Genomic DNA, 27,958 nt, shown 5'->3' on the forward strand with positions numbered 1-27,958 from the left:
TGGTTCCATTTTTTGTGCATGTGATGAGAACATCTAAGATCTACTCTCTTGGCAATTTTCAAGCATACAATACAGTATTGTTAACTAAATGAACTATAATTTACATTAAAGCCCCAGAACTTATATCTTATAACTGCAAATTTGTACCTCTTGACCAATATCTTCCCATTTCCCCTACTTCTCAGCCCCTGGCAACCACCAATCTATTCTTTGTATGAGTTCAACTTTTTGAGATTCCACATATAAGTGAGCGCATACCGTATTTGTCTTTCTCTAACTTATCTCATTTAGCATAATGCCCTCCAAGTCCATCTATGTTGTCTCAAATGGCAGGAGTTCTTTCTCAGAGCTGAAAAATATTCCATTGTATATATAAACCAGATTTTCTTTACACATTCATTCATCAAGGGACACTTAGGTTGTTTCCATGCCTTGGTTATTGTAAATAATGCTGCAATAAACATAGGAATATAGATATTGCTTTCAGATAAATGTTCCACCTCATTCAAATATATACCGAGAAGTGGTATTGCCAGATGATACGGTAGTTCTGTTTTTAAATTTTGAGATTCTTCATAATGTTTTCCATAATGTCTGTAACAATTTACATTTCCACCAACAGTGCACAAGGGTTTCTTTTTTACCACATCCTCACCAACATTTGTTATCTCTTGTCTTTTTGATGCTTGCCATTCTAACAGCTGTGAGGTGATATCTCCTTGTGATTTTGATTTTCATTTTCCTGATAAGTTGAGCAACTTCTCATGTACCTGTTGGCCATCTGTATATCACCTTTAGAAAAATATCTATTTGGGTACTTTGCCCATTTTTTAAATCAGATTATTGGGGCTTTACTGCTATTGAGTTGTATGAATTCCTATTATATTTTGGATATTAAACCCTTATAAGATATATGGTTTGCAAATATTTTCCCTCATTCTGTAGATTTCCTTTTCATTTTGTTGATTATTTCCTTTGCTGTGTAGAAGCTTTCTAGTTTGATGTAGTGCCACCATGGATTTCTGCTCTTATTGTCTTTGTTTTTGGTATCATATCCAAGAAATCATTTGCAAAACCAATGTTAATTTGTTTTTTCTCTGTTTTCTTCTAGAACTTTTATGGTTTCAGATCTTATATTTAAGTCTTTAAATCATTTTGAGTTAATTCTTGTGAGTGCTGTAAGCTTTTGTCAATCATGCTTTTGCATGTGAATATCCATTTATTCCAACATCCTACATTGAAGAGACTATATCCTGTCCCCATGGAATATTCTTGGCTCCCTTGTAAATATTAGATGACCATGTAGGCGTGGGTTATTTCTGGGTCTTTGATTCTGTTCCATTGCTTTGTGTCTGTTTTTTTACTCCAGTAACATACTATTTTGATTACGATCATTTTGTAGTACAGTTTGAAAGTGAAGTGTGATGCCTCCAGCTTTGTTTCTTCATCAAGATTGCTTTGGCTATTCAGGATGTTTTGTGATTTCATTCTAATTTTAGGATTGACTTTTTTTTTTTACTTCTGTGAGAATGCCATTGGAATTTTGATAGGGATTGCACTGAATCTATACATCGCTTTGAGAAGTATGGACATTTTAACAATATGAATTCTTTCTATCTATGAACAAAGAATGTTCTTTCATTTTTTTGCATCTGCTTCAATTTCTATCATCAAAGTCTTATAGTTTTCAGTGTAAAGATCTTTCATCTTTTGTTAAATTTATTTCTAAGTATTTTATTGTTTTTAATGCTACTGTCAATATGATTGTGGGGGTTTTTTCTTCCAAATAGTTTGCTGTTAGTGCATACAAATGCAACTGACCTTTTGATGGTGATTTTGCATCCTGACAAATGAGGCTGTAGCCTAGTCCTCAGGGGTACAGAGCTGTTTCCTTGTCTACAGCAGGGACCTTGTTATGTCAGCTGCCTGGTGTGGGCCTGCCCTCTCCGAATGGCTCCCCTCAGTCTTGGTCTCCACTGGGGTTCTGCCACCAGCAAAGCCCATTAACAATTCCCGGGGAATAAAAATAAATCTGGGTAATAAAATAAAGTCGAATCTTTTTCTTTTCCTTGGTGCTTAGTCTAGTCTCACTGGCTCACAGGGTCCCGCGTGCAGCGGCCTGGCACCCGGCCCTTGCGACCAGAACTCCTGGTGCAAAAAGGCTGCTCCGGGCCCTCAGCTCAGGGTCCTGTGTAGATGCTGCACACGACACTGCAATCTGGAGTGTGAGCAGCACTGCTGCCCTCCTACCCTTGACTCCCAAGAACTCTGTCCCCTGCCCACTGATGATAATGTAATAAAGCAGCACCACCCACAGCCTGTCGGGGAAGCCTGTCTTCTAGAGCACAAGCTCATACCTCTCCATTCTTGGACTAAAGAATAAAGCTTTACTCTCTGTTTCTGAACCAAATTCAGTCTTTTTCTACTGGCTCGAACAACACTGGGCAAAAGGACCCTTATTGGGGCCCAACTTGAAAGGGTCAGTAACAAAATTTTGGTGACCCAGATGGGATGGATGGACCACGGCCTTTTCACCTGCATTTATCCACTAGGCTCCCAGCTCACCCCGGCTCACACCAGCTCCAGCGGAAGGATGGCAGAGGCTTTGGGAATTTCATGTGAGGATGACTGCCTCTGATCTTTGAGTTCACTCTGATGGATCAGAATGTGACAGGCTTTGACCGAATTCAGAGCACCTCTGCCTAGCAACCCGATACCTGGGTGTGAGGCACACACACAGCATAGCCCCCAGAGTCATCTGGACTGCGCCACCTTGAGGGGATCACAGTGGATTCATAGGGGATTGGAGACTGAAACTCATGTATGTCTCCTCACTGCCTTTGACTGGCCTTCCCGTGGTGCCAGACATCCAGGGATGGTGGGGACCTGTGGATGAGAAGGAGCCACGGCCATTTTGCCCACTGTCTCACCAGTAATGTTATCCTCTGAGCCTCTGGATAAGTCAGTAGCGGCCACACCAGGGTTTTTTGCCTCCTCACTAAACTCCAGGGGTCAACCATAGCATTCTCCACCATCACCTCCAGTTTGGCAAAGGACATCGGGCAGCTCCATGAGCCAAGACGCAAGACTGGGAAAAGGCCCAGGTAATGAGGACCACCTGACAAAATGGACCAAGGATGCCCAATTCAAGGTCAGGGAAAGGCACTGGGGATGCCTGAGTGTGAAAGGGTACCAAGGTAGGTACATGACCATGACTTGAGCTCTTCTGGTCAGTGCTAGTTTCTCTGAAGTGGGCTGAGAGGCCCTATGAGCCACTCAGAAGACCAGGAATATCCACCGACCTGCCTCTCCTTCCCTTCTGCTTGTGAGGCGAACCTTGGGTAATTCTTTATCAACCACAGTTCCCCGAGCTCTCCTCCCAGTATCAGCACAGAATACCAGCTGTCCCAGTGATCTGGTGAGTAAGTTGTAAGAATCCCTCATGCATTGAGCTCTCACCCAGTGGGAAGTCAAAAAACTCCTCCTTTCACCCGAAAGGAGGAAAGAAAAGAACCACACCTCAGACAGCTGTGCCACTCCATACAAGTTCACATTGGTCAGGAACTAACATGGCTAAGCTCCTCTGGCCTGGAGGAAGTCCTGTCTAACCTCCTGTGGGACATTCTGACTGAGAAGGGACTAACTATCTCAAGCACAAGCCATTACAAATTCAAGGGAAACCCCCAGTTATATCAAAGTCCATGCCATTTGGATTTCTCCTATTTTGGTCTTTTGAGGAATCCAGTAATAGTATGGGGCTGGTTGCAAATTTCCTGAACTGGAAATCTTACTTGGGTCAAATCTTGTGGCATTTGTGTGCCAACAAGTCACTCCAACCACCTCCCTCAGCACCTGGGAACAAATTCAAAACAGAACATCTAAGGTATGGGGAAGCAAATGTCCACCATACTGAAGGGTGCACCATGCAGAACTGGAAGTTTTTTAGCTATCACCCCTGACCCCAAAATATTTAATCTTCCAATGTAATACATTCTGGCCCCAATACCTGCTGAGAGATGGGGACATTTGGCCCAGCAATGGGTCTGTAAATTACAACACCATTTTACAATTGGACCTGCTATGCCAGAGACAAAAGAAACAGGATGAAATTCCCTATGTCCAGTTTTGTATGGCCTTATATCAGAACAAAGGCCTTCGAAAGGGATGCAGGCTCTCCTCCACTGAGGTAATACCAGTCCTTGACCCTCCTCCTGAGGACCTTCTTGATCTCCTCTCTAACCCTCCTCCTGCTGTTCCCTCCCATATGTCCCAATATGGGCCCCCACCATACCAGCCCCATCCCCCAGAACCCAGTCCTGAAGTGCACAAAGTAGGACTAATTACCAGCTAGGGTCCACCAACCCACCAGGAAAACTATGCCCTTTGAGGAAAGTCCCTGATGGAGAAGGAGGGCCCATCCAGGTACACCTCCCATTTACCACTTCTGATCTGAAAGTCATAGTAAGGGGTTGAGAGAAGATTCAGAGAGGTTCCTGAATCTGATTAGGGGAATCTTTCAGACCCATGACCCCACCTGGGCTGACATGCAGAGCCTCCTCAATGTACTCCAAATGGGGAAGAAAAGGCCATGGCCTTTTCAAATGCCCAAGAGGAAGCAGACAAAGAGAACAGAAGCAATGCAGGTCCTACTACTTTCAGACCTGGGAAACAAGCAGTCCCAGATAACGAACCCAACTGGGACCTCCAAGACACTGAGAAGCGGGTGGAAGACAGAGGCTGAGCCATTATAAAAATATGATCCTAAACAGAATCCAGTCAGCTGAAAAGGAACCTGTCAATTGGAATAAGAGAAGGGAAATAAATCAGGGGCCAACAGAAAACCTCCTTGCATTCCTAGAGCTCCTCAGGGAATACCTCCGAATCTATAGTACCACTGACCCTGAGTCTTTGGGGGGGAATGTAATCCTGAAGTCATACTTCATTTCCCAAAGTGTCCCTGAAATTAGGTGTAAATGTCAGAAACTGGAAACAGAATCAGATACCCGCACGTCTTGCCTCTTAGAGGTTGCCTATTGGGTGCCTCATAACTGAGAAATAGAAGAGAATTCAGAGGATAAAAAGGCCTAGAGACAAGCCCACCTACTGGCTGTTGCCCTCCAATGGCAACAGGTCAGCATGGGAATCTGGAATAACCACCCACAGAGACTCTCGAATTCGGTGAGTGACCCCCAGCTCTCACTGAGGGATAGCAAGTCAAAGAAATAGGACCCAATCCGTGTGCCATGTAAAAACAAGAGGGACACAGGAAGGGACGATGCCCGCACCACCCCTGAAGGGGGATGGAAACGGCAGACGTCCGCCACTATGCTCGAAGGCAGATGGTCCAAAGAGATGAACAATGATGGGGCTAGGGGCTCCTAAGCTTGCATTCCAGTTGAAACCCAAGGAGCCCTGGCAGACGTTAGACACAGAGGGAAAGCCTCTCGAATTCTTAGTTGACACTGGTGCCACTACTCAGTTCTCACACCAGAGGAGGCAAACTTGGTCACAAGAGTTGTAAAATTATGGCGAAAACTCAAGAACAGGCATTCACAGAACCATTAGAATGTAAACTGGGTGACCACACGCTCACCCGTTCCTTCCTCCATGTCCCCGAATGCCCTATACCCCAGCTAGGAAGAGATATCTTACATAAATGTGGGGCTACTACCCACCCAATGGGAGAAGAACTGGAAACTGGCGTCCCCTTAGACAAAGGGCACATGATGATTATGTTAATGGCTGAGGACAAACCTCTATGCACAGAACAAGTTGACCTCCCTGGACTAAATCCCATGGTCTGGGCCCAGGGACAGGTGGCCCAAGAGAAAACAGTACCCTCTCCATCGGGAGGCCTTGTTGGGCATCGCCCCTGTTATACAGGGCCCAACTGACAAGGGCCTTATCAGACCATCCAATCAGCCTGCAGTACCCCCATTCTCCCTGTAAAGAAACCTAATGGGGAATACCTGATGGTACAGGACTGCAGGGTAGCCAATGAAGCCACCAAGGATATACATCCAGCAGTTCCTAATTCCTACACCCTGCTGGCCACTCCAATAGTGCCTTGGGCATAAAAATTGGACCCTGCATTCAGCCTGGAGACCCCAGTCATCATTGGGGAAAGTAGAGAGATCCATCCATTCAAACCTTGAAATGGGCCTTGGCCAAGCCATGTCAGGAAAATCAAAAAATTGGATTAAGTTGCTTCCCATTGCCCTGCTCCACGTGTAGTTAGCCCGAAAGGATAAGTTAAAGTTAAGTGCATTTGAACTCATGTAGGGTAGACCCATCCCCAAGCTCAGAAGGGACACCTTATCCCCCTTGAAATACAACAACTCAGGTCTGTCCTCCATGTAAGAGAAGACATGAAAGCTCTCATGGAATATGGTGACCAGGTGCAGCCCGCATCCACTAACCTGCCCCTCTTCTGCCTTCTGGCCAGAAGCCTGGGTGCACCCAAAAACCTGGAAAACTGGCAGCCCCCAAGATCAGCTCAGTCCTAAGTGGAACGGACCTCACTCAGTGACCTTACCACTTACTCTGCCCTGGAGTCGCAGGGGTCACTCCTTGGGAAAAACACACTAAAGAGGCCCCAGAGCCCCAACCTCTGGAAAGACAACCTGGGGCAATGGACCCCCTTGACTACACATGCAAACCACTCTCTGACCTGAAGCTTCTCTTCTGAAAAACACAAGTGTGAGCAGGGAGATTCAGGCCACAGCAGTGAGCCTTGACATCAGCGTACACTTGCCTACAGACCAAAGACTGAGATACCTGCATTCTTGGGAAAAAGCTGAGATGTGACCACTGTTCTCTTGTTAATATTTAGGCCACATATCTTCAATTGTCTGGTGTCCTTTGTCTCCAAAAGGATAGACAAATGGTAGTCACTCAAGGAGACGAACAGTCGGGGCCGAGGCAAACACATCTAAACACCTCTAAAGGCCACTGGGAGAAGTTCCACTCCTCCACCAGGGTTATAATGACGCCCACACAGCAGAAAGCAGTCACAGAAGATGGACCTGCGCCTTCAGCACCCCTCAAGAATTAGGAGCAGGACAAAAGGTAGAGGAGGAATTCGTCACCAGCAAAGTCCATTAACAATTCCCAGGAAATAAAAATAAAAATAATAAAGTCTAACCGTTTTTTTTTTTCTTTTCCTCTGTGCTTAGTCTAGTTTCACTGGCTCACAGGGTTCGCATGCAGAGGCCTCAGACCTGTCCCTGCAGACTGGAGCTCCTGGCGCTAAATGCCTGCACCGGCACCTCAGCTCAGGGCCGTGGGCAGATACTGCGCACGACACTCCATCCAAGATGGTGTTGGCAGCGGGCTGTGCGCAGACGCTGCACCGGCACTGCGGTCTGGAGCCTGAGCGGCGCAGCTGCGCCCCTTCCCCCGACACCCACGGAAGAACCCCGCCCCCTGCCGGTCAGGAGAGCCTGTGCTCTAGAGCCTGAGCTCACACCTCTCCACTCTCTGATCAAAGAGTCAAACTTTCCTTTGCTTCTGAACCCAACTTGGTCTTGTTCTCTTGGCTCTAGCGACACTAGGCGGAAGGACACTTGCTGGGGTCCAACTCAGGAGGGTCAATAACAGTTTCACAGTCTCCTGCCTGAATCCCAAAGCTCGCACAGAAGGGCTTTTCTCCATGGATGGTTGCCAAATTATTTCTGTTGAAAAGAGGTATGACCGGGGGACGTCTTATTCTGCCATCTTGCTGAATCACTCTCATTTAAATGAGCATAAGTTGCTTAAAATTCCTTTCTAAAAGACCACGGTTCTCAAATAAGGTTAAAAATATATGCTATGAACAAGAAAAATCAATCATACAAATTTATAGGAAGATCAAAAATGTGTAGAATGTGTCCAAAAAATATAAATACAAAGAAAGCAGGATAAATATAATAGCTAAAGTAGGATTCCAGGTTAAAACAATTAAATTCTTTAAATATGCAATTTAAAGGAGTCATTTTCTGTTGATACAAAGTTCAATCTATAGCGATTATATAAAACTAGCATTTTATATAGCAAACATGTATAAAAATTGTATTTGGTTTTCAGGTGTTGGGCTTTCATAAAACTCAAACTTACTTTCACACTCTCACATCCTAAGTCCCTTTCGTATTTTCATCTTTCACACAGCAGCTCTCTAATGATAATTTCAAGCTCCCCCAAAGTGGCACTGCCTGCCAGCCAATGCTGTAGGGATTCCAGTCTTTGCTAAGATAGCACGAGTGTTGCTAGGCGAGCACTTTTAATGGCACCAGTTTCTGGCAGAGATGAGACAGCCCCCTTTACCACTGGTAGCACTTTCTAATTACCCATCAGTATCCCCTGTGAACTACAACACAGCCAGAGAATAAAGAGCAGCAGCACAAAAATTACTTATGAACAAAACTATATTTTAGTCCCTAGATTGTTGGAATGCTGGGCTTTTTCTTAACTTAGTAACTGAAAAATTTGCTAAATGCTGAGTAAATTTGGGACTTGGGGAAAACATCATTATGCTTAAGTAAAAAATATTCTATTTACAGAAGTACTCATTTGGAATGTGCGTAATAAATCTGCACTGTTAACAGTCAAATGTGTTGAGCATATTATGTTCCAGTGGTTTCCCCCTGCCTGCAGGAGGCTTAAGCTTCTGGTGCTGTATGTCTCAGACATGGCTGTGTGTACTGCTATGGGCCGAGAGGAGGGCAGAAAGATGGTGGCAGTGCCTGCTTTGACAACTGTGTACTTGTCTCCCTCACAGACACTTACCACCAGTGTTCACACTGTAGCTGCTACGTTATTCTGGATCCTAGATTGAGGGCTCTGATGAAACTGAGCAGCACCTCCAGGCCAGCTCATCTATGCATATGGCATGGGCAGGAAATAAATTGTGCGTGCTATCTTAGATTGGTCAAGACAGCATAGCTTCTATTTTGAATAATAAACCAAACTTAAAAAATTGGCCCCCAGTTCAGACTACTGAAGGTGACTGACCCTTTCAGGCATTCGACATTACTCAGAGTAACTGAACAACAGCCAAAATGCACTTCAATTTGTAGACAGTTTTAATTGACATGGCGCTGCTTAGAGTGGTTTTGACCTTTGACAGAGCTCTAGAATGCATTCATGAGGCGCTAGGGGAAATACACACTTTCACATAGCATGCTTCACTTAGTCTGTAGTTTAAAAAAACTACAATTTGCTGTGCCCAGAATGTAAATTCACCTTAAATGAAAACATTTTCTATTGTGCTTTCCTTAGATTTTTATCTTCAAAGCAGAACCTCCAACTTTTAAAATTTTACTTTTCTTCTTAATTACTTATTTGACCTGCCACCATGAAAATTTAATATAATCTGGAAAGACAATGGTCTCTTGTTCTATCAACCTTAGGTGTCAAAAACCATTCCATCTGGAAGCTGTCTTTTTAGAAAAAGACACGTTTTCTTGTTGAAATGTTCAGTATCTCAATTGTAAAATAATCAGGTGCACATATCTTACAGGCTCAAATCAAAGTGGTTGTTCTAAACAAATCACCTATTGGCTTAATATAGGTAACTACACAGCTCTGATTTCCTGCGTGACTCAAGGTCTTCTTCACACCACTCTGTAATTAACATTTTCAAAGAACGTTCCCTTCCATTATATTCTCAAAACAAAATTCTGAAATGGTGACCTGATATATTATCACTACAGTTTTGCCATTAAAAAACAATGTGACACAGAAAGATAAGATTTCTTGGCCAAGAATCTGGAACTATATGATGGGGCATAAAGGCAACACTACAGATTTCTAGTCTAGTTCTTGTATCTTAACAACACCCATACATTTTACATCTCTTCTTATTTTATTACCTAATTTCATAACTTTCTTTTGAAAATTCTCAGACTCACTGAGCAACAGCCAAACTTGAACTCCATTTTATTATATACCCCAACTAAGCATCTGTGGTAGAATTTCATGAAAAGTAATTTGGAGTGTTTTCAAGGATGTGTAAGAAATACTTGGGGGGTCCGAGCATCACTTGAAATCTTGTCCCAGACTCCCAGTTCTTTTTGGAAGTACATCTCTTTCAAACATTTAACAGGCTTCATATATACCTAATACCAGTCTTTTTCATGTGCCTATAACCATACTCAGAATTCTGGCTTTTTGACAGAGGTACCAAAACGGCTATATTGCTTTGCTTTCTTGCCTCCGTGTCTGTCTTGTAAATTAATGGCCAGGAGCTTTGAACTTTCAAGCTTGAGTAGAAGAACCAATACATTGTGCTTCTGCCCTGAAGTCATTTTATCTAATTAAGAACCTTTATTTGACCCCACTGTCTTAACGTGAACTTTGCCTTGAGGCACAATAATCCATTGAGAATAATTTACAGTAAGTGTGGAATCTATATTCTTAACTTGGTCTTGGACAAAAGGTTGATCTTCAATAAGCAATGGTGACTCCAAGTTTTCTAAAGTGTTTCTCATACTCTCTTACTGTTTGGATTTAGAAAGCAGTTGCCTTTGTCAAGCCCCATTTCTGAATATTCTCTTTTTCTTTTCATTCTTGCTTGCAAACTGGCCAATTCTTTCTAACTTCACCTCTTTTGATGCTATGTGAAATGCAGTCCGCGGCACACAAGCCACGTTCCTTGGCTGTAGCCATCACTCCAATCTCTGACTCCATCTTCACACTGCCTTCTCTTGGCGTGTGTAATCTCCCTCTGCCCCTCTTTTTTCCAGTTTTACTGAAATTTTGGTAGAGGCTGCATCAAATCTGTAGATGGCTTTGGATAGTATATGGACATTTTAACAATATTAATTCTTCTGGTCCATAAACATGACATATCTTCCCACTCATTTTTGTCTCCTACAATTTTTTCATCAATGTTTCAAAGCTTTCCTTGTATAGATCAATCACATCTTGGTTACGTTTATTCCTAATTAGAGTATTCTTTGTGATGCTGTTATAAGTGGGATTGTTTTCTTGAATTTATTTATTGGACAGTTTGTTGTTAATGTAGAGGAACACAACAGATCCTGTATGTTGATTTATATCATGCAACTTTATGGAATTCATTTATTCCAACAGCTTTCAGTGGAGTCTTTAGGATTTTCTGTATGTTAGATTATGTCATATGCAAGCAGAGACAATTTTATTTCTCCCTTTTTGTTTGAATGACTTTTCTTTCTTTTCCTTGCCAAATTACTCTGGCTAGGACTCCCAGTACTAAGTTCAATATAAGTGACAAAAGTAGGCAGCCATGTCTTGTTCCTCATCTTAGAGAAAGAATCTTCAATTTTTTATAATTGAGTATGATGTAAACTATAGGTTTGTTGTGTACAGCCTTCATTATGTTGAGGTACATTTCTTCTATACTTAATTTGTTTTGAGTTTTTATCATAAAAGGATGTTGGATTTTCTCAAATGCTTTTTCAGTGTCTACTGAGATGATCAAATCATTTTTATTTCATTCTATTAAGGTGATGCTCACATTTATTGACCTGCATATGTTGAATCATCCTTGTATCCCAAGGATAAATCCCACTTGATCATGGTGTATGATCATTTTAATGTGATATTGAATTTGGTTTGCCAGTAATTTGTTGAGGAATTTAGTATCCATGTTCAAAGGGATACTGGCCTATAATTTTCTTTTATTGTAGTGTCCTCATCTGGCATTAATATCAGGGTAATGCTGGCCTTGTAAAATGAGTTTGGAAGTGATCCACCACTTCAATGTTTTGAAAAAATTTGAGAAGTTGTGGTATTAATTTTTCTTTAAATGTTGTGAAGTGTTCATCAGTGAAACCATCTGGTCTTGGACTTTTCTTTCTTGGGAGATAATTGATTAATGATTCAATCTCCTCACTCACTATTGGTCTGTTCCATTTTCTATTTCTTTATGATTCAGTCTTGGTAGATTATATGTTTCTAATAATTTATCCATTTCTTCTAGGTTATTGAATTTGTTGGCATATAATTGTTCCTAGTAGTCTCATGATACATTGTATTTCTGTGCTATCCATGTAATACCTCTTCTTTCATTTATATTTATTGAGTACCCTCTCTTTTTTTCTTCGCTAGTCAAGGATTTGTCAATTTTATTTTTTTAAAAAAACAACTCTAGGGGCTTCCCTGGTGGCACAGTGGTTGAGAGTCTGCCTGCCAATGCAGGGGACACGGGTTCGTGCCCCAGTCCGGGAAGATCCCACACGCCACAGAGCGGCTGGGCCCGTGAGCCATGGCCGCTGATCCTGCGCGTCTGGAGCCTGTGCTCCGCAACAGGAGAGGCCGCAACAGTGAGAGGCCCACATACCGCAAAAAAAACCAACAACAACTCTTTGTTTCATTAATCTTTTGTATTATTTTTCTGATCTCTATTTCATTTATTTCTGCTCTTAATTTTTTTTCTTTCCTTCAGCTAACTTGGGGCTAGGTTTGTTCCTTTTCTAATTCCTTGAGTTATAAAGTTAGGTTGTTTAAGATCTTTCTCTTTGCTTAATGGAGGCATTTATTGCTACAAATTTCCCTCTTAGAACTGCTTTTCTGTACCCCATGAATTTTGGTATGTTGTGTTTCTATTTTCATTTGTTTCAAGATATTTTAGAGTTCCTTTTTGATTTCTTCTTTGACCAACTGGTTATTCAGGAGTGTACTGCTTAATTTCCACATATTTGTGAATTTTCCATGATTCTTCTTGTTATTGATTTCTAGTTTTATATCATTATAGTCAGAAAAAAAGTTTGTTTCTCTCTTCATACCCAGTAAAATTTGTTTATATAATTAAGTGCTCTGATGTTGGGTACACATATATTTAAAATTGTTAGATCCACTTGATGAGTTGACCCCTTTCTCACTATATAACAGCCTTCTTTATCTTTTGTTATAGACTTTGTTAAAATCTATTTTGTCCAATATATACAGATCTACCCCTGATCTTTTGTTTGTTTCTTGCATGGAATAATCTTTTTCCCTCCATTTACTTTCAGCTTATGTGTGTCTTGAAGCTGAAGTGAGTCTCCTATAGGCAGCATATAGTTGGGTCTTGTTTTTTGTTTGTTTATGTATTTAGCTGCTCTATAAATATTGATTGAGAGTTTGATCCTGTTACATGTACAGTAATTATTGATAGGTAAGGACTTACTATTGACATTCTTTTCATTGTTTTCTGGCTGTTTTATATTTCTTTCTCCCTTTCTTCTTCTCTTTCTGTCTTGCTTTTGAGTTGATGATTTTCTTTAATGGTATTCTATTTTCTTTCCCCTTCTCTTTTATGTACCCACTATAGGTTTGTGCTTTGTGGTTACCATGAGGTTTATAAAATACATCTTATAAGTTAATTTTAAGTTAATAACAACTTAACTTTGGTCACATACAAAAACTCTACCCTTTTACCTCCTCCCTTATTTTATATTTTGATATAAAAATTTGTAACTTTTTATATGGTATATTTATTAACAAGTTATTATAGTTATTTGTAATACTTTATTCTTTTAATCTTTATACTACAGTTAAGAGGGATTGACATACCACAACTACAGTATTAGAGTTCTGAATGTGACAGTATACTTACCTTTACCAGTTAGCTTTACACTTTTATTAGTTTTTATGTTGTCACATACATTCATTGTATTCTTCAGCTCCAGAATTTCTGGGTTTTTTTCTTTTTTTATGATTTCCATCTCCTTGTTGAACTTCTCATTTTGTTCATATATTGTTTTTCTCGTTTTGTTGAGGTGTCTATGTTCTCTCATAGCTCTCTAGCTTCCTTAAAACAATTATTTTGAGATCTTTGTCAGGCAATTCATAGACATCCATTTCTTGGGGAGTGGTTACTGAAAATCATTGTGTTCCTTTGGTGGTATCATGTTTCCTTGATTTGCAGTATTCCTTGAACCTTGCATTGCTGTCTTCATATTTGGAAAAGCAGTCACCTCCTCTAGTCTTTACTGACTGGCTTTAGGAGAAAAATAACTTCACCGGTCAGCTCAGCTAAAGATTCTGAGGCTCTCTCAGACTTCTTCTACGGATGTGCCTGCTCCACACCTCTTGTTTCCTCTTGCAGGGGGGAGTTTTTAAGAGTGTATGCCTCCTCTAAATCCTGCAAAGCCAGGCCAAGTGTTGAGAGCCTTCCATGTGGGTCCCCTGGAGCAGTTCCCTGAAATGCTCAAGCTTGTGTGTTTGCTCCCAATTCTGAGAGCTGGCCAGGCTTTCTGCGTGTGCTCACACTCCACCTACAAAGGCTTGCTCTGACCATCTGTCGGGGTGCATGGGGGTCAGCCACGAAGCAGGAGGGGGTGAGGCACGTGGAGCATTAGGATTGCCCCTGGGCCAGCTGGGGGCTCCACAGGAGAGGTATCCCAAACAGCTCATTGATGGTCTTCTTGATGGAGTCCGTGACACTTCCACAGTCCCCTGATGAGTTCTGAGTCCTGACTGCTGTGCTTCCAGCCTCTCCCCATCTCTCAGCTGTGCCCATCACCTCAATTTTCTTGGTGAGGTGTGAAAGAAGTGGGCATCTTGGGGGCTTCCCTGATGGCGCAGTGGTTGAGAATCTGCCTGCTAATGCAGGGGACACGGGTTCGAGCCCTGGTCTGGGAAGATCCCACATACCGCAGAGCAACTAGGCCCGTGAGCCACAACTACTGAGCCTGTGCATCTGGAGCCTGTGCTCCTCAACAAGAGAGGCTGTGACAGTGAGAAGCCCGCACACCACGATGAAGAGTGGCCCCCGCTTGCCACAACTAGAGAAAGCCCTCGCACAGAAACGAAGACCCAACACAGCAAAAATAAATAAATTAATTAATAAACTCCTACCCCCAACATCTAAAAAAAAAAAAAAGATCCTTTAAAAAAAAAAAAGAAGTGGGCATCTTGGGCTGTGTCCTACACACCTGGGGAGGCCAGGTGCTCACTCACAATGCACTCACTTTCCTCTGTGGGAGGAACTGGGGTCTGAGGGGGTTTCCCTCATCATTGAGCTGTGCTGCCTTGGCAGAGGGGTGATGCATGTAAAGTGAAATTATTCTTACCCTCTTCAACTGTCTTTTCTTGAGTTTTTTTTCTCCAATAGCATGCTATAACTTCTCCACTGGACTCCTGGACACCCACAAAAGTACTTTTCTCCATAAGTGGTTGTCAAAACTTAATGTTCTAGGAGGGATAACAGTGGAAATCTCCTATTTTGTCAGCTTGCTGAAACCACTAAAAAATATCCCATTAGGAAGTATAGAATGCTCAGAGGTACATATATTATGGGTATAACAGCAATGGTTTTACAATTCAACACTATTAATACTATGACTATAATTTTCTTAAGTTCTCATTTTTAATATTACACGTAAATATGATGAATTATGTTTCAAAATTAAATGCACTCTTTTCATCTGCCAGTTCCTAACTCCTTATTTCTTTAAACTGAATTAAATAGAAGTACTTCAAAAGCTGTGACAAACATCACAATCAATATTTAGACATTATCCCATTTCTATGAGGCACTGTTGCCACATTAACAGGCAACTTCATTAGAGGCTTTGGAAATAAAAGATCTGGGTTCAAGTTTGCCAAGGAACCTGCTCTACAACTCAGAAATAATCATTGGAGGGGAGGTATCAAACAAATTAAGTAGTTGCTCAATAATAAAATCATATGACATCTATCTGTATAAAATCTGACATCAAGTTGAATAAGAGGGTAGAATTAAATAGTTAAATTCATAACAAAAAATTGAAATTCACATAATCTTTCAAAAGTAACATCTTGGTTTCCCTGTTGTAGTAGTCACCTTCTCCAACCTTGAAGACTTCCATTCCACACTTCCCATTAGATCCTCACCCAGTACTTGGGATAGTCTTTACGCCTATTTGATTTAATTCTAACGGACTCTAACATTTCTCTTAAACCATTTAGTGGAATAACTTATTCAAAAAGCATATAACAGGACTTCGCTGGTGGTGCAGTGGTTAAGAATCCGCCTGCCAATGCAGGGGGCACAGGTTCGAGCCCTGGTCCAGGAAGATCCCACATGCCGCAGAGCAACTAAGCCGGTGCGCCACAACTACTGAGACTGCGTGCCACAACTACTGAAGCCTGCACACCTAGAGCCCGTGCTCCACAACAAAAGTCACCACAATGAGAAGCCCGTGCACCGCAATGAGGAGTGGCCCCACACGCTGCAGCTGGAGAAAGCCCGTGTGCAGCGGTGAAGACGCACCGCAGCCAAGAAAAAATAAATTGAATTAGTTAATTTTAAAAAAAAGCATATAACCTGTGGAAACTTTGTACAACACAGAAAAGTCATTCATTTCAAGTACATTTCTTTTTTTTTTTTTTTTTTTTTTTGTGGTACGCAGGCATCTCACTGCTGTGGCCTCTCCCATTGCAGAGCACAGGCTCCGAATGCGCAGGCTCAGCGGCCATGGCTCACGGGCCCAGCCACTCCATGGTATGTGGGACCTTCCCAGACCGGGGCACGAACCCGTGTCCCCTGCATCGGCAGGCAGACTCCCAACCATTGCGCCACCAGGGAAGTCCTCAAGTACATTTCTTGATAGTCTATAAAATATTTAGTGAACCACTAAATGTAAATGTTAGTACATGTAAAGGTTTGAATCTTAAAGAACCATCAGAAAGGAAAATGTTTAGCAACAAAATAAGCATTCATCAAGAAAGCATGCTAGGGCTTCCCTGGTGGCGCAGTGGTTGAGAGTCTGCCTGCCCATGCAGGGGACACGGGTTCGTGCCCCGGTCTGGGAAGGTCCCACATGCCGCGGAGCGGCTGGGCCCGTGAGCCATGGCCGCTGAGCCTGCGCGTCTGGAGCCTGTGCTCTGCAACGGGAGAGGCCCCAGCAGTGAGAGGCCCGCGTACTGCAAAAAAAAAAAAAGAAAAGAAAAAAAAAGAAAGCATGCGAAAAAATAAGAAAACAGCATGTATTCTATTTCTATTTGAAGTTTTTTTAAGCCATTTGCATAAAGTCAGGGGGGAAATAACTCTTGAATAACATAATATTCCATTCTTATTTCCATATTTTCAAATGATTAGTTTAGATGAATGACTTGCTTTCCATTCTCTTTCGGTTACAGGAATTTGTATCTTACAGTGGATAAATAACTAGTTTTTATTTTAAACGTTATAGGTTCAAAAATACTTGAAACTGTCAAATTCAAAAACAACATTGGCATAATGTTAATGTTGAAAATATTTTAAAATGTTGGATTTTATAGAAAAATATCAAAGCAATATAAATTAATCCATTGAGGCAGGAGAAAATTAGGAGGATAGGGAGGAGGAAAGAGAGAAAGTACAGAAGGGGATAGGTCAGGACAGTAGGTGAAAAGGAAGACAGGAGAGGAGGAAAAAGAGAGCAAGCAAATAGGATGGAAAGCAGGGCGGACAAAAGGAAGGAAAGAAACTAGGCAGTGCACCGGGATGACCTAAACACTTACTCAAGGGATTGTTATACTTTTAAAATGTGTCACTGACTCTGATGTATATCAAATAAAAATTTTAATCCTCTTAGCATAAAATTAAAAGTCTTGTATTGACTGACTGCTGCCCATTTTCTAGACTCAGCTCTGAGCACTTGCCAATATAAACCCTCAACTCTAATGACAGCAAATTAGCTGCAATTGATGACTACAGCAACCTTTCTCAGACCACTGGACACATGCCTTTTGGTCTTGCCTTTTTCTCCCTCCCTCTTCCTATTTCATCTTCCTTCTCTAGTCTTCTAGTCCTACAAGCATTTCTCAACGTCAGTTCCAACCTTGACTTCTCTCTTAAGTGTTCCCTGATCTGTCCTGCTCTTCATCAGGAAATACTGTGTCCCCTCCTCACTGCTCATTACAACCTGTGAAAACCTCTGTTCTAGAACCTAACGTGTACTGTGTTGTACACAAATATGAATTGCATGACTATCAGAACTAACCATCACCATACCCTCAGTGATGAGTTCATTACTAAATTCTTAGAAAGTAATAAATGTTTACTGTTATGAGAATTAGTAGATGTTAATTAGTATGACACTGAGTGACTGAGCAAGTCTCATTATGAATTAAATTCCCTTTAAAGAAAGTCATATAAATTAATTATGCTATTCACTTATACTGGTCAAATTTGCTTGATAATTTCCAACACTTTCAACAGTTTGTTGACTACAGTCCTAGACTAACATTTAATTATTGCAAAATGAACTTTTCATGAATTAGCCAGAATCCTGTGCATAAGAAGTCTACATAGAGTTCACAAACTTCAAAAACATGCCAATTCTGTACAAAATAAGGTCTGTGCAGCTCAGGGTGCTGCTGCTGCAGAGGTTGCAGGAGCATTTGGTAATTAATCTGAGCTTTGGGGAATTTTAAATGTTGGCAAACACATTTTATATTTTAAATCTGTTGTTTGAAGGGGCGTTCCTGAGTAGAGGTTATACCATAGGAAATAAAAGATGTTTCAGCTTAACTTGTACTTTTTATATATGGTTAAATGAGCACAACAAATATTTGTGGAGATATAGTGTGATTTCAGTGAAATCGTGTTGAGAACTCCAGTGAATATAATATAAAACATTTCTGTATAATGATCTGATTATGCATGAGTTAGCTAGTAGCTATGAATTAGTTTTTAAATTTCTTATATTGGCTATTACTTAGTTTTGTCATTTTAGCCTGGGATTCAATATGAGTAAAGTATAATAGTTATTTGGCACCATCTGTCTTAGAAATGCCTGTTCATCTGTGCATATTGACTTGGAAGCTACGGCGAAATAGAACCAAATTAAGCAACTACAAGACAGGAAGGCATATGCAAAATACACAGTAAATGTAAATGAGATGCAATATATTCAACTAGGCATCTCAAAACCAGGAAGTTGGAAAAGACCTGAAGGAATTTCAGAGGGCACAACAGACTTTGGAAGAATAAGTAATTCATAAATTAGATTAAGTCCTTAGATATGTATGGCTTGGGTGAAAGGCATCTAAAATTGTGATCACTGATAACAAATATCTGAGAAGCATAAACATCAACAAGAAAAGGAAAAACTGGCACGGTCATAAAATTAGGTGGAAAACATTTAAAAACAAAACAACAACTTTAGCAAAGCTGGGTCAAATAACAATTGTTCAGTCTAACAAAAATCTTGGAGAATAGTACGAATCAAAAGCTAAAAAGTTTAATATGTAATTGAAAAAGTACAGTTGCTTATTTTTGGAAGGGACTTTGGAGGTTTTCTCTTTAATGTTATATCCAATGCTTAATATATTTGCAAACATAGCTTGAAGGCCTCCAGAGATAAAAAGATAACCTACCAGTTGAACTCATATGGTGGGGGGGGAGTTTCTAATTACTACTTACCACTAATATACTGCTAGCAATAATGTATTAAAATAGACATATAAATAAATGGTCACAATATAATGAGAACTTGCACAGCATTTCAGGACACAAGACTTCTTCTCTGGCACCATGACACTAGATCACTCCATATCTGCCAGAAACACATGCCGAGAAAACTGAGTGTCCTTTGACTCTTCACAAAAACAGCCCCATGCTTATTTCCGTCATAGCATTTCCACACTATTTTGTAATTTTTGATTGCCTTCGTCCTCCCCTCTAAATTTCAGCTGTTTGAACACTGCATTTTCATCATTTTATTTGTAGTACCTGATACAAAGCTTGGCAAACCATTAATTATTCAATAAGTGTTTTTAAACTACAAATATGGGACGTGGAGAAGCTGAGCTCATTGGAAATTATAATATTCAGGAAAAGTATTAAGGAAATATTAGGGCTCGCACAGATTCACAGGCATAGTTAGACGTGGAACAGTTAGAAGTAAATGAGGAGGGCGTTCCACATGAAGACATCATAATAAAAAATGGTCAGATGTCTCTGGAGTTTGTATGGCATTTTCTATCTTTAGCTACCATTAGCAAGGATAGCTGTCTAAACTTTAGATGTTCTAGTAATCTTTTTTCAAACTTTACTTATGTATTTATATTGAAGTATAGTTGATTTATAATGTGCTGGTTTCAGGTGTACAGCAAAGTGATTCAGTTATACATACATATATATTTTTTTCAGATTTTTCCTTATAGTTTATTACAAAATATTGAGTATAGTTCCCTGTGCTATACAGTAGGTCCTTACTGACTATTTCATATACAGTTGTGTATTATATTAATCCCAAACTCCTAATTTATCCCTCCCACCCCTTCCCATTTGGTAACCATAAGTTTGTTTTCTGTGTCTGTGGGTCTCTTTCTGTTTTGTATATAAGTTCATTTGTATCAGTTTTTAAAGATTTATATCACATATAACTGATATCATATGATAGATGTCTTTCTCAGGCTAACTTCACTTAGTGTGGTAATCTCTAGGTCTCTCCATGTTGCTGCAAATGGCATTATTTCAATGTTTTCAGCTGAGTAATATTCCTTTGTATAACTATTCCTCTTTATCCATTCAGCTGTAGATGGACATTTAGGTTGCTTCCATGTCTTAGCTATTGTAAATAGTGCTGCTATGAACACTGGGGTGTAATCTTTTCAAGTTATGGTTTTCTCCAGATATATGTGCAGGAGTGGGATCATAGGGTATCTGTATTTTTAGTTTTTTAAGGAACCTCCATACTGTTCTCCATAGTGGCTGTACCAATTTACATTACCACCAACAGCGTAGGAGGGTTCCTTTTTCTCAACATCCTCTCCAGCATTTATTATTTGTAGACTTTTTGATGATGGCCATTACAACCAGTGTGAGGTGATACCCCACTGTCGTTTTGATTTGCATTTCTCTAATAATTAGCAATGCTGACCATCTTTTCATGTGCCTTTTGGCCATCTGTATGTCTTCACTAATCTTTAAATTACAACACAAGCATCAAATTTTTTTCTGAGGATTTAGAAAGCTTCACTTTTTCTTAAACTGCTTAAAATACAGCAAGCTCAATTACAAATGAAAGTTCGACAAGATATTTTTCATGTCCTTCCCTACTTCCCCCCCCATTAAAAATATGAATAAGAAAGATTAACATGGGTAACTCATAACTTATGCTAATGCTAAGTATTCAGTTAATAACTTATTATTTAACTATTGTATGTAATAGACTCCTCCCCCTTACACACACACAAGGAAGAAGAAAAGGAGGAGGAAGAGGACAGGGAGGGGAAAAGAAAAATCATAAGATTAGTCTGAAAGGAAGCCCACTCAAAAGATCTCAGCTAGGAACCTCTCATGGATCCCGGGTATCAGATTTTTTGGATCATGAGCGTCTAAGAAACATTCTTATGGGATGGCCTTTAGAGTAGTCTACCTGCACATTGATTCCTTGTGTACATTTGTTGAAGCGAATGCATTCTCCACAATTCCCCACTGAGAGTAAAGAAATAAATCCTGTGATAGTAGAATGCACACTGAGGAATATAAGTACATTAAGAAGAAAGACATAAAAATCAGGTCAGGTAGGGAGGAGATGAGGAAATTGGGTGAATAATTTTTATCAACTATTGGCAATCACCATGATGCATGTTTGGGATCAGTAAAGAAAGAAATTTCTAATAAACAGAGTTAGTCAAGATGAAATAGTTTCAGAAAGTAATGAACTCCGATAGCGGGAAATGCTCAAGCAGAAGCTAAGTGACCATCTGTCAGGGATGTTGTAGAACGGAGACTCTCACTGAGTGGGAGGTTATGCTAAATTCTCTCTAAGGCTATTTCCAACCCCTGAGATTCTATAATTCAATGAAGGTGAGCTTGAAGAAAACCCCAAAGAACTATTAAATAACTCTGTGTATTCAAACATATATCAGCAGTTAATTTCAAACCAACCATTAACTTCATCTAAGAATTTAATTTGTCTCAGAAATTTGAAGAAAATGGTCATAAAAAGGAAATAGAAAAATCCCTTACCTGCCTGAATGATCTATTTAATGGTTTTCAAATTATGCTCTTTATATACCTTGGGAACAGAGAGAAACCTTGCAGCTATTTCAGAGGCATCTTCAAGGCAGAAAGTATTGGAGGGCAGAAAAAGGAAGATAAGCAAGTGAGGTTTCAGATCCCCCAGATCCACTACAAGCAGGGCAGTTCAACCTTTATCTCTATTGTATATATTGAATTTCTGAGTAACATATATTATTTAAATAAGATAATTCATGGCTTAGGAATTTTGATCAGAACTAACCTAGTTCATGCAAGAATAACACAATTTCTGGTTAAATCAGCATTAAAAAATAACATCAAATTACAGAATATTACAGATCCATTGTAAAAGTTATAGGAAAATAGCTTTTCCTCAGGGAAAAACTATGTAAATATGCTATTAATTGACTATTTCAAATAATCAACATTCTGGTCCACTAAAATGTATGGATCATGGGTATTTGAGGATATCAACAATTACATATTTTATTGATAAATTCCCCAAATCAAGAAAAATACTTGGTATAGAGACAGTGATCATTAAAGTTTATTGGACTAATTAATTAATAGAAATGTCAGTGTTTTTCCAATTCAGGCTAATTTCAAAAATACTACATTGAGAGTTCTGCTTTTAGCTAGGACGTTCACCAAAAAAAAGAAAAAATCACTTCTGCCTTAATTCTGAGAAAAGCCTAGATAAAATGAAATACTAAATATTTCTTTAAAGCCACTGAAGAACAGTGGGTACAAAAAATTCCAGAGACGGATAAACTCTCCCTTAAAAGTAGCCACTTATAAGCATGAAATATTAGCTAATTCTGAAGGCCACTGAGCAAGAGTTAACTTTCTTCAAGCAGAAAAATTTTGCTGATAAAAGAACTAAGATAATTGTAATAGTGATGAATTTGCTGGTAGGATGGATAAGAATCTGAAGGTATGTCAATTACAGAGTTGTCCCTCCTGTCCACTAATTTTACCCCAAAGAACATTTGTAGAAGGAGGGCTGGACAGGAGATCTGATCATCTAATAGTACAGGTGGAAGCAGTCTGCTCTCACTAAGACACCTGAAAGCAGAGGTAAACTGATGGTCATTAACCCAATCAGGACTTGGTCCAAAACTTCAGTAGATCATAAAGATGAATCCCTCACTCTGGACACTTGGCAAAGGAAACTGCACGAACTTTCTGAAAGAAAATATTATCTGCTTCAGTCTCTACCATTCTTTCATATACGATAAATAACACACAATAAAAATTTATGGCTCTTAGATAGCCTCATCCACCAGAGGGCAGACAGCAGAAGCAAAAAGAACTACAACCCTGCAGCCTGTGGAACAAAAACTACATTCACAGAAAGACAGACAATATGAAAAGGCAGACAGCTATGTACCAGATGAAGGAACAAGATAAACCCCCAGAAAAACAACTAAATGAAGTGGAGATAGGCAACCTTCCAGAAAAATAATTCAGAATAATGACAGTGAAGATGATCCAGGACCTCGGAAAAAGAATGGAGGTAAAGATCGAGAAGATGCAAGAAATGTTTAACAAAGACGTAGAAGAATTAAAGAACAAACAGAGATGAACAATACAATAACTGAAATGAAAACTACACTAGAAGAAAGCAAAAGCAGAATAATTGAGGCAGAAGAAGGGATAAATGACTGGGAAGACAGAATGGTGGAATTCACTGCTATGGAACAGAATAAAGGAAAAATAATGAAAAGCAATGAAGACAGCCTAAGAGACCTCTGGGACAACATTAAATGCAACAACATTCACATTACAGGGGTCCCAGAAGGAGAAGAGAAAGAGAAAGGACCTGAGAAAATATTTGAAGAGACTATAGTCGAAAACTTCCCTAACATGGGAAAGGAAATAGCCACCCAAGTCCATGAAGTGCAGAGAGTCCCATACAGGATAAACCCAATGAGAAACACACCGAGACACATAGTAATCAAATTGGCAAAAATGAAAGACCAAGAAAAATTATTGAAAGCAGCAAGGGAAAAACGACAAATAACATACAAGGGAACTCCCATAAGGTTAACAGCTGATTTCTCAGCAGAAACTCAACAAGCCAGAAGGGAGAGGCATGATATACTTAAACTGCTGAAAGGGAAGAAACTACACCAAAGATTACTCTACCTGGCAAGGATCTCATTCAGATTTGATGGAGAAATCAAAAGCTTTACAGACAAGCAAAAGCTAAGAGAATTCAACACCACTAAACCAGCTCTACAACAAATGCTAAAGGAACTTCTCTAAGTGGGAAACAAAAGACAAGAATAGGAGCTACAAAACCAAACCCAAAACAATTAAGAAATTTGTAACAGGAACATACATATCGATAATTACCTTCAATGTGAATGGATTAAATGCTCCCACCAAAAGACACAGGCTTGCCGAATGGATACAAAAACAAGACCCATATACATGCTGTCTACAAGAGACCCACTTAAGACCTAGGGACACATTCAGACTGAAAGTGAGGGGATGGAAAAAGATATTCCATGCAAATGGAAATCAAAAGTAACCTGGGGGCCTCCCTGGTGGCGCAGTGGTTGAGAGTCCGCCTGCCGATGCAAGGGATACGGGTTCGTGCCCCGGTCTGGGAGGATCCCATATGCCGCGGAGCGGCTGGGCCCGTGAGCCATGGCCGCTGGGCCTGCGCATCCGGAGCCTGTGCTCCGCAACGGGAGAGGCCACAACAGTGAGAGGCCCGCATACCGCAAAAAGAAAAAAAAAAAAAAAAAAAAAAAAAGTAACCTGGAATAGCAATACTCATATCAGATAAAATAGACTTTAAAATAAAGAATGTTACAAGAGACAAGGAAGGACACTGCATAATGATCAAGGGATCGATCCAAGAAGAAGAAATAATAACTATAAATATATATGCACCCAACATAAGAGCACCTCAATACATAAGGCAACTGTTAACATCTATAAAAGAGGAAATCAACAGTAACACAGTAAGAGTGGGGGACTATCCAAACAGAAAATTAATAAGGAAAGACAAGCTTTAAATTACACAATAGACCAGATAGATTTAATTGACATTTATAGGATATTCCATCCAAAAACAGCAGATTACACTTTCTTCTCAACTGCGCACGGAACATTCTCCAGGATAGATCACATCTTCGGTCACAAATCAAGCCTCAGTAAATTTAAGAAAATTGGAATCATATTAAGCATCTTTTCTGACCATAGTGCTATGAGATTGGAAATCAATTACAAGGAAAAAAACGTTAAAAAACACAAATATATGGAGGCTAAACAACATGCTACTAAATAACCAATAAATCACTGAAGAAATCAAAGAGGAAATCAAAAAATACCCAGAGACAAATGATAATGAAAACATGATGATCCAAAACCTATGGGATGCAGCAAAAGCAGTTCTAAGAGGGAAGTTTATAGCTATAAAATCCTACCTCAAGAAACAAGAAAAATCTCAAACAATCTAACCTTAAACCTAAAGGAACTAGAGAAAGAAGAACAAAGCCCAAAGTTAGCAGAAGGTAAGAATTCATAAAGATCAGAACAGAAATAAATGAAATAGAAACGAAGAAAACAATAGCACAGATCAATAAAACTAAAACCTGGTTCTTTGAGAGGATAAACAGAATTGATAAAGCATTAGCCAGCCTCATCAAGAAAAAGAGGGAGAAGAGTCAAATCAATAAAATTAGAAATGCAAAAGGAGTAGTTACAACAGGCACTGCAGAAATACAAAGCATCCTAAGAGGCTACTATAAGCAACTCTATGTCAATAAGATGGACAACCTGGAAGAAATGGACAAATTCTTAGAAAGGTATAACCTTCCATGACTGAACCAGGAAGAAATACAGAATATGAACAGACCAATCACAAGTAATGAAATTGAAACTATGATTTAAAATCTTCCAACAGGGCTTCCCCGGTGGCGCAGTGGTTGGGAGTCTGCCTACCGATGCAGGGGATGCGGGTTCGTGCCCCGGTCCGGGAGTACCCCACATGCCGCGGAGCGGCTGGGCCCGTGAGCCATGGCCACTGAGCCTGCGCGTCCAGAGCCTGTGCTCCGCAACGGGAGAGGCCACGGCAGTGGGAGGCCCGCGTGCCGCAAAAAAAAAAAAAAAAAAAAATCTTCCAACAAACAAAAGTCCAGGACCAGATGGCTTCACAGGTTAATTCTATCAAACATTTAGAGAATAGCTAACACCCATCCTTCTCAAACTCTTCCAAAAAATTGCAGAGGAAGGAACACTCCCAAACTCATTCTACGAAGCCACCATCTCCCTGATACCAAAACCACACAAAGATACTACAAAAAGAGAAAATTGCAGACCAATATCACTGATGAATATAGGTGCAAAAATCCTCAACAAAATACTAGCAAACAGAATCCAACAACACATTAAAAGGATCATACACCACGATCAAGTGGGATTTATCCCAGGGATGCAAGGATTCTTCAATATACAAAAATCAGTCAATGTGATATACCATATTAACAAACTGAAGAAGAAAAACCATACAATCATCTCAATAGATGCAGAAAAAGCTTTTGACAAAATTAAACACCCATTTATGATAAAAACTCTCCAGAAAGTAGGCATAAAGGGAAACTACCTCAACATAATAAAGGCCATATACAACAAACGCACAGCAAACATCATTCTCAATGGTGAAAAACTGAAAGTATTTCCTCTAAGATCAGGAACAAGACCAGGATGTCCACTCTTGACACTATTATTCAACATAGTTTTGGAAGTCCTAGCCACAGCAATCAGAGAAGGAAAAGGAATACAAACTGGAAAAGAATAAGTAAAACTGTCACTGTTGGCAGACGACATGATACTATACATAGAGAATCCTAAAGATTCCACCAAAAAACTACTAGAGCTAATCAATGAATCTGGTAAAGTTGCAGGATACAAAATTAATGCACAGAAATCTCTTGCATTCCTATATACTAATGATGAAAAATCTGAAAGAGAAATTAAGGAAACACTCCTATTTACCACTGCAACAAAAAGAATAAAACCCTAGGAATAAACCTACCTAGGGAGACAAAAAACCTGTATGCAGAAATCTGTAAGACACTGTTGAAAGAAATTAAAGGTGATACCAACAAACGGAGAGATATACCCTGTTCTTGGATTAGAGGAATCAATATTGTGAAAATGACTATACTACCCAAAGCAATCTACAGATTCAATGCAATCCCTATCAAATTACCAATGGTATTTTTTTACAGAACTAGAACAAAATATCTTAAAATTTGTATGGAGACACAAAAGACCCCAAATAGCCAAAGCAGTCTTGAAGGAAGAAAACGGACCTGGAGGCATTAGACTCCCTGACTTCAGACTATACTACAAAGCTACAGTAATCAAGACAATATGGTACTGGCACAAAAAAAGAAATATAGATCAATGGAACAGGATAGAAAGCCCAGAGATAAACCCACACACCTCTTGTTAACTAATCTATGACAAAGGAGGCAAGTATACACAGTGGAGAAAAGACAGTCTCTTCAGTAAGTGGTGCTGGGAAAACTGAGCAGCTACATGTAGAAGAATAAAATTAGAACACTCCCTAACACCATACACAAAAATAAACTCAAAATGGATTCAAGACCTAAATGTAAGACTGAACACTATAAAAGTCTTAGAGGAAAACATAAGCAGAACACTCTTTGACATAAATCACAGCAAGATCTTTTTTGATCCACCTCTTAGAGTAATGGAAATAAAAATAAACAAATGGGACCTAATGAAACTTCCCCAAATTAAAGCTTTCCTTTGCAAAGCAAAGGAAACTACACACAAGATGAAAAGACAACACTCAGAATGGGAAATAAATATTTGCAAATGCATCAACAGACAAAGGATTAATCTCCAAAATATATAAACAGCTCATGCAGCTCAATATTAAAAAAAAAAACCAACCCAGTCAAAAAATGGACAGAAGACCTAAATAGACATTTCTCCAAAGAAGATATACAGACTGCCAACAAAGACATGAAAGAATGCTCAACATCACTAATCATTAGAGAAATGCAAATC

This window comes from Mesoplodon bidens (genome assembly GCF_964165515.1).
Source record: "Mesoplodon bidens genome assembly, chromosome: 2".
In the NCBI taxonomy this organism is placed as follows: domain Eukaryota; kingdom Metazoa; phylum Chordata; class Mammalia; order Artiodactyla; family Ziphiidae; genus Mesoplodon; species Mesoplodon bidens.